Source organism: Cebus imitator, unplaced genomic scaffold (genome assembly GCF_001604975.1).
Source record: "Cebus imitator isolate Cc_AM_T3 unplaced genomic scaffold, Cebus_imitator-1.0 Scaffold25, whole genome shotgun sequence".
In the NCBI taxonomy this organism is placed as follows: Eukaryota; Metazoa; Chordata; class Mammalia; order Primates; family Cebidae; genus Cebus; species Cebus imitator.
The window spans coordinates 8,600,086-8,608,865 of record NW_016107340.1 but is presented as its reverse complement, the minus strand read 5'-3'; the positions used below and the strand labels follow the sequence as shown (position 1 = coordinate 8,608,865).

General features: G+C 39.4%; 1 pseudogene; it reads left to right on the top strand.

Moving 5' to 3' along the window:
* Positions 1-6,982: 6,982 nt before the first annotated feature.
* LOC108300267 lies at positions 6,983-7,827 on the top strand (annotated as a pseudogene).
* The last annotated feature ends 953 nt before the right edge of the window (positions 7,828-8,780 follow it).

Here is an 8,780-nt window from a genome sequence, read left to right as displayed (position 1 = left end):
AACTCTGTGTGAGGGCCCCAACTCCACATTTCCCTTAAACACTGCCCTGGCAGAGGTTTTCCATGAGGACCCTGCCCCTGCAGCAAACTTCTGCTTGGACATCCAGGCATTTTTATACACCCTCTGAAATCTAGGTGGAGGTTCCCAAACCTCACTTCTTGACTTCTGTGTACTCGCAGGCCCAGTACCACTTGTGGTCCACCAAGGCTTGTGGTTTGCACCTTCTGAAGCAACAGCCTGAACTGTACTTTGGCCGCTTTTGGCCACAGCTGGAGCTGAAACAACTGGGAGGCAGGGCACCATGTTTGGAGGCTGCATAGAGCAGGGGGGACCTAGGCCCAGCCCAAAAAAAACATTTTTTCCTCCTAGGCCTCCAGGCCTGTGATGGGAGGGGCTGCCAGGAAGGTCTCTGACATGCCCTAGAGACATTTTCCCCACGGTTTTCATGAATTGCATTTGGCTCCCCGTTACTTATACAAATTTCTGCGGCCAGCTTAAATTTCTCCCCAGAAAATGAGTTTTTCTTTTCTACTGCATTGTCAGACTACAAATTTTTCAAACTTTTCTTCTCTGTCACCTCTTGAATGCTTTGCTACTTAGAAATTTCTTCCACCAGATACCCCATCTCTCTCAAATTCGAGAAGATCTCTAGGGCAGGGACAAAATGCTGCCAGTCTCTTTGGATAGCAATAGTGAACCTTACTCCAATTACCAACAAGTTCCTCATCTCCATCTGGGACCACCTCAGCCTGAGCTTTATTGTCCATATCACTGTCATCATTTTGGTCAAAGCCATTCAACAAGTCTCTAGGAAGTTCCAAATTTTCCCACATTTTTCTGTCTTCTTCTGAGCCTTCTGAACTGTTCCAACTTCTGCCTGTTGCCCAGTTCCAAAGTCACTTCCACATTTTCAGGTATCTTTACAGCAGCGCCTCACTACTTGGTGCCAATGTACTGTATTAGTCCCTTCTCACACTGCTAATAAAAACATGCCTGAGGCTGGGTAATTTATAAAGGAAAGAGGTTTAATGGACTTAGAGGTCTGCATGGCTGGAGAGGCCTCACAATCATGGCAGAAGGTGAAGACGAAGCAAGACACATCTTACAAGGCAGCAGGCAAGAGAGAGCTTGTGCAGGGAACTCCCATTTATAAAACCATCAGATCTCGAAAGACTTATTCACTACCATGAGAACAGTATGTGGGAAGACCTGCCTCCATGATTCAATTACCTCCCACCATGTCCCTCCCATAACATGTGGGAATTATTGGAGCCACAATTCAAGATGAGATTTGGGTGGGGATATAGCCAAACCATATGAAAATCCTAATGGTTTCTTGGATATTCTCCATCCAACAAGGGAAAATATGCTTTGCTTTAGAAAAAAATACATATTTTTAAATAACCCACAAAAATAAGCAGACAAAAATCTATGCTGCTTCTAAACCACTTTCAAAAGTAACTACAGTCATGTACTGCTTAACAATAGTGATACCTTCTGAGAAATGTTTTGCGTCACTGTGCAAACATTATAGAGTACCTACTCAAACCTAGTCATTTCACCAGTGTGGTAGCAATTTCAGTGGTACAGCCTACTGCACATCTAGTGCAGTATAGCCCATTACTCTGATTGCTGTAGTACATATGGTCTGTCATTGACTGAAACGTCATCATGCAGCACATGAGAGCACTGAAACTGCCACCAGACTACTGAAATGACTAATCTGGATTAAAATAGTGATTTAAAATAAAGAAACACTCATCCTTAAAATTTCAGAAAGAGAAAACTCCATTCATACAAGTATAATCAAAGAATGTGCCTCAAAGGGGAAAAGCATTTGGGGACTGTCTAATTCTTATCCTAAAAACATCTAAACTTAGCTTCCTGAATAACATCTAGTCCCTCAAACTGAACCATCAACCCCTACATTATCTTTTATCTCAACATTATATAAGGCAAAAGAATGAAAGAAAATATTGCTAAAAGCAGCACATTTACATCCATCACAGAATGATCATGTTACTTCCCTTATAGCCCAGAGTACATTTAATGTAATTGAAAAGAGAGGAAAATGGTTTTATCTTCCATATTAAAAGGAATAGGGTGCTTTTTCCTTTTCTTTTCAAAAAACATGACAGAGGGAGCCTTCTACTTCTTTCCAAGACAGAGGAACAAGAACCAGATTTACCTTCCTGCTGCAAACAACTAAAAAACAAACAAAATATATAAAGCAATGGTTTCTATCAACGAAAAGAGTCAAACTCCATAAAATATTTGAAGGGATGTATTCTGAGCTAAATATGACAGACCATGGCTTGTGACACAGCCCTCAGCAGATCCTGAGAACGTGTACCTGAGGTGGTCAGGGCACAGCCTGGTTTCATACAGTTTGGGGAGTCATGAGACATCAAGCAGTACATTTAAGATGTACATTGGTTTGGTTCAGAAAGGCGGGACAACTCAAAGCAGAGGCTTCCACGTTATAGGTAGATTTAAAAATGTTCCAGTTGACAATCTGTTGAGTTTACCTGAAGACCTGGGATCAACAGAAAGAAAATATTTAGGTTAAAATAAAAGGTTGTAAAGACCAAGTTTTATTGTGCAGAGGAAGCTCTCAGATAGTGGACTTCAGAAGGAAAAGGTTGTAAAATGTTTCTTATCAGAGGCAAAAGGGTGTCTAGCTCTTAGTTGATTATATCCTGGGTATGAAAAAAAAAAAAGCAAATAAAATGGGGGAAAGGAGATTCTCTACAGAATTTGATTTTTCCCACAAGAGACAAACTTGCAGGGCAATTTCAAGATACAGCAAGGACATATGTTTGGGGTTAAAATATTTTTATTTCTTCACTTGTTTATTATGTGATGTTACGCACGATTCAGGTTAGAAAGCAGACCTTGCTATATAGGGTTAAAATAAAAACTCCTCTGATGAGATTTTATGGTTTGTAGGGCCTGACTCCTCAGGCCCCTTAGGCAGGAATTTGGACAAGAGAAGAAAATCACAGTTTAGTTCTTATTTCCATAACATTGTATATTAATTAACAAAGTACAGAGATCCCTGAAAGATAAGAAATAAAGTGAGCTCTACAGTTGTTTCAATGTATTTTCTTAAGAGAGTTTCCAGGCCACAACACAGAGAAAGGGAACACAAGAAAAGCTTAGTAATTAGCCTGAGCTGAGAAGACCTTACTAAGAGCCAAGAGAGGCCAAGAGAGCTAAAGTTCCTTGGGCAGAGGCTTAGAGGAGAATTACACAATAAGAGGACCTAGAAAATCAGCAGAAGATGCTCCTCAGGACTACAGCTAAGTACTGATGAGAACATGAGTGTGAGGTCTGGTGAGATGAACCACCTGGAAGAATTAAAAGGAATAATCCTAGGAGCTAACCAAGAACAGGAAATAGTCTCTGTTTTCACTAGCCAGAGTGGATAACCTTCTAATTCAGAAACATCAGATAGAGGCCTCAGAAAGATTTGCCTCAGTTATGGGACAAAATTAACCCTAGATTAAATGCAGCCTTGCCACCTAAACCAAAGTTCAAAAGCAAAACTGAAAAGGATCAAATTGTTTCCAAGTAACTTAACTATACCCCAGAAAAGGCACAAAAATATTCCAGGGAGACCAATGGAACAGAATATAGAACCCAGAAATAAAGCTGCACATCTAAAATCATCTAAGTTTCTACAGAGCCAACAAAAACAAGCAATGGGGAAAGGACTCCCTATTAAATAAACAGTGCTGTGATCACAGGCTAGCCATATGCAGAAGAATAAAATAGACCTGTACATTTCACCATAAACAAAAATTAACTCAAGGCGGATTAAAGATCTAAATGGAACACCTCAAACTATAAAATTCCTATGAGAAAACCTACGAAATACCATTCTGGACACTGGCCTTGGCAAGCAATTTAAGTCCTCAAAAGCAATTGCAACAAAAACAAAAATTGACATGTGGGACCTAATAAAACTAAAGAGCTTCTGCACAGCAAAAGAAGCTATCAGCAGACTAAATAGTCAACCCACAGAATAGGAAAAAAATAACATTCACAAACTACGCATCTGACAAAGGTCTAATATTCAGAATCTATTAGGAACTTAAACAACTCAATACACAAGAAAGAACCCTATTTAAAAAATGGGCGAAGGACATGAACAGATATTTCTCAATAAAAATGATACATAAGCAGCCAACAAACATATGAAAGAATGCTCAACATCACTAACAGAAATGCAAATGAAAATCACCAGGACATACCATTTCACACCAGTTAGAATGGCTATTTTTAAAAAGATAAAAAATAATAGATGCTAGTAAGCCTGAAGAGAAAAGAAAATGCTTATACACTGCTGGTGGGAATGTAAATTAGTTTAGCACCTGTGGCAGGCAGTTTGAAGATGTCTCAAAATAGTAAAAACTTTACCACTCAACCCAGCAATCCCATTACTTGCTATAACCCCCTAAAAATTAAATCGGTCTTTAAAAAAAAAGAAACCCACATGCACTAATATGTTCATTGCAGCACTATTTATAATAGCAAAAATGTGGACGCAATCTAGGTGCCCATCAATGGTGGGTTAAACAAAATGTTATATGTATACATATACATTATATATATATATGTGTGTGTGTGTATGTGTGTGTGTGTATACAGACACACACACACACACACACCAGGTAATATTATACAGCTGTAAAAGAATGAAATCACATCCTTTTCTGCAACACAGATGCAGCTGAAAGCCATTATCCTAGGCAAATTAATACAGGAACGGAAAAGCAAATACAGCATGTACTTACTTATAAGTCAAAGCTAAATATTGAGTACTCATGGACATAAAGATGGGAATAGTGTACCTTGGGAACTACTAGAAGGGAGAGAGAAGGAGGTACAGGCTGAAAAACTACCTATTAGTTACTATGCTCACTACCTGGGTGATGGATCACTCATACTCCAAACCTCAGTGTTACTCAATATACCCACATAACAAAACGGCACACATACCCCCTGAATCTAAAATAAAAGTTGAAATTATTAAGAGACAAAAATTTTAAATGTCATAGGATACGAAAAGTATACAGAACTCAAGAAGGTGATATTCTCAATGTCTAACACCCCAATAAGAATTATTAAGCATGCAAATAAATAAGGAAATATAACCTACAAAAAAGATAAAAATCATCAAGCTACTATTGACTTTCTTCACAGAATTGGAAAAAACTACTTTAAATTTCATATGGAACCAAAAAAGAACCCACATAGCCAAGACAATCCTTAGCAAAAAATCAAAGCTAGAGGCATCATGCTACCTGACTTCAAACCATACTACAAAGCTACAGTAATCAAAATGGCATAGTACTGGTACCAAAAACAGATATATAGACCAGTGGAATAGAACAGAGTCCTCAGAAATAATATCACACATCTACAACCATCTGATCTTTGACAAACCTGAAAAAAACAAGCAACAGGAAAATAATTCCCTATTTAATAAATGGAGTTGGGAAAATTGACTAGCCATGTGCAGAAAACAAACTGGATCTCTTCCATACACTTTATACAAAAATTAACTCAAGATGGATTAAAGATTTAAATGTAAGACCTAAAACCATAAAAACCCTAGAAGAAAAACTAGGCAATACCCTTCAGGACATAGGCATGGGCAAAGACTTCATGACTAAAACACCAAAAGTAATGGCAACAAAAGCCAAAATAGACAAATGGGATCTAATTAAACTCCAGAGCTTCTGCACAGCCAAAGAAACTATCATCAGAGTGAACAGACAACCTAAACAATGAAAGAAAATTTTTGCAATCTCTCCATCCAACAAAGGGCTAGTATCCAGAATCTACAAAGAACTTACACAAATTTACAAGAAAAAAACAACCCCATCAAAAAGTGGGAGAAGAATATAAACCGACACTTCTCAGAAGAAGACATTTATGCAGCCAACAAACAAATGAAAAAAAGCTCATCATCACTGGAAATTAGAGAAATGCAAATCAAAACCACAATGAGATATCATCTCACGCCAGTTAGAATGGCGATCATTAAAAATTCTGGAGACAACAGATGCTGGAGAGGATGTGGAAAAGCAGAAACGCTTTTATACTGTTGGTGGGAGTGTAAATTAGTTCAACCATTGTGGAAGACAGTGTGGCGATTCCTCAAGGATTTATAAATTGAAATACCATTTGACCCAGCAATCTCATTACTGGGTATATACCCAAAGGATTATAAATCGTTCTATTATAATGATACATGTACACATGTTTATTGAAGCACTGTTCACAGTAGCAAAGACCTGGAATCAACCCAAATGCCCGTCGACGATAGATTGGATAAAGAAAATGTGGCACATATACACCAGGGAATACTATGCAGCCATAAAAAATGAGTTCATGTCCTTTGCAGGGACATGGATGAAGCTGGAAACCATCATTCTCAGCAAACTAACACAAGAATAGAATACCAAGCACCACATGTTCTCACTCCTAAGTGGGAGTTGAACATTGAGAACACATGGACACAGGAAGGGGAACATCACACACCGGGGCCTGTCAGGGGATGGGAGGCTACAGGAGGGATAGCATTAGGAGAAATACCTAATGTAGATGGCGGGATGACAGATGCAGCAAACCACCACCACACGTGTATAGCTATGTAACAAACCTGCACATTCTGCACATGTACCCCAGAACTTAAAGTATAATTTAAAAAAGATAAAAAATAAATTAACTAAAAACCCAGAAACAACACTGATGATAGAATTAGTAAATAAGACCATTAAAATGGTTATGATAACTGTATTCCACATATTTAAGAAGCTAGAAGACAGACAATAAATTAAACAGAGACGTTATTGATATTAAAATACCCAAATCAAACTTATAAAAATCAAAACTACCAAATATAAGATTTTAAAAAATGCAGGCCCCATCCCGGAAGATAAGGGAGCTCACAGATGCCGCGTTTCCTCTTTAGGCCACGCTCGTGAGCAGGACCTGTCCTCATGGGCCACATGATCCGTGGACAGAGGAAGGGCACCGGGTCTGTGTTCCACGCGCACGTGAAGCACCGTGAGGGCGCTGCGGGACTGCACGTCAAGGATTTCGCTGAACCGCACGGCTACACAAGAGCATCATGAAGGATGTCATCCACTATCTGGGCCACGGCGCACCCCTCGCCAAAGTGGGCTTCCGGGTTCCTTACAGGTTTAAGAAGCAGACGGAGCCGTTCATCGCCGCCAAGGGCATTCACACGGGCCAGTGTGTGTATTGCAGCAAGAAGGCCCAGCTCGACATTGGCAATGTGCTCCCTGTGGGCACTATGCCTGTGGGTACGATCGTGTGCTGCCTGGAAGAGAAGCCTGGAGACCGCGGCAAGCCGGCCCAGGCATCAGGGAACGATGCCACCGTTATCTCCCAGTCCCTGAGACCAGGAAGACCCGTGTGAAGCTGCCCTCTGGCTCCAAGAAAGTTATCTGTCTCCTCAGCCAACAGAGCTGTGCTTGGTGTGATGGCTAGAGGTGGCCGAATTGACAAACCCATCTTGAAGGCTGGCCGGGCCTACGACAAATATAAGGCAAAGAGGAACTGCTGGCCACGAGTACGGGGTGTGGCCATGAACCCTGTGGAGAATCCTTTTGGAGGTGGAAACCACCAGCACATTGGCAAGCCTTTCACCATCCACAGAGATGTCTCTGCTGGCCACAGAGTGGGTCTCATTGCTGCCCGTCCAACTGGACGTCTCCGGGGAACCAGGGCTGTACAGGAGAAAGAGAACTAGTGCTGAGGGGCTCAATAAAGTTTGTCTTTATGCCAAAACCAAACAAAACAAAAGAAAGCAATGGCCTGGGTGAACTGATGTTTAGGCATTGCAAATAAAATGATAGTGAACTTGAAGACACAAAAAGAAACTAAAATGAAACTCCAAAAAAATATTTTTAACCACATGTAGCAAGATAAAGAGAAAATTTTAAAAGAAGCCAATAAAAAAGATACATTTGTACAGAAAAACACAAATAGGGATGACAGCAGATCACTTGTTGAAAACAATGCAAGCAGGAAAAGAGATGAACAACATCTTTAAAATACAGGAAAGAAAAAACTGATACTGGAAATCTTGGCCTAGCAAAAATATCCTTCAGGAAGACAGGAAAATAAAGACCTTTTAGACAGACAGAAGGTGAAAGAATTCATCAGCAGCAGACCTACACAACAATAAGTGTCTAAAATAATTTCTTTGGGCAGAAGAAAGATGATACCAGATGGAAATCAGAATCTAGACAAAGAAATAAATGATATTGGAAATGGTAAATGTCTGGATAAATAGAAAATAATTTTTATTCAAATCCCTTTTAAAATTATTGACTGCTTAAAACAATAGAATATGGGACTTATGACACATGTAAAAGTGAATTATATGACAGCAATAGGACAAAAGTCAGGAGGGGGAAGCTGAAAGCACTCTGCTGTGCATTCATACCCTATAAATAAAGCAGCACATTATCACTTGCAGGTAGACAGTAATAAGTTAATGATAAATTAAAGATACACACAATACACCCTAAAGCAATCACTAAAATAACACAACAAAGAGTTGTAGTTAATAAGCCAATAAGGGAAATAAAATGGAATAATTAAAAAAATCAAAAGGAGGCAGAATTTTTTAAGGGAACAAAGGATAATTAGAAAATATGATATTAGCGAAGTGGTATGTAGCTTTAAACTCAACATAACTAACCATCCCATTCAACGTAAATGGTCTGAACACCTCA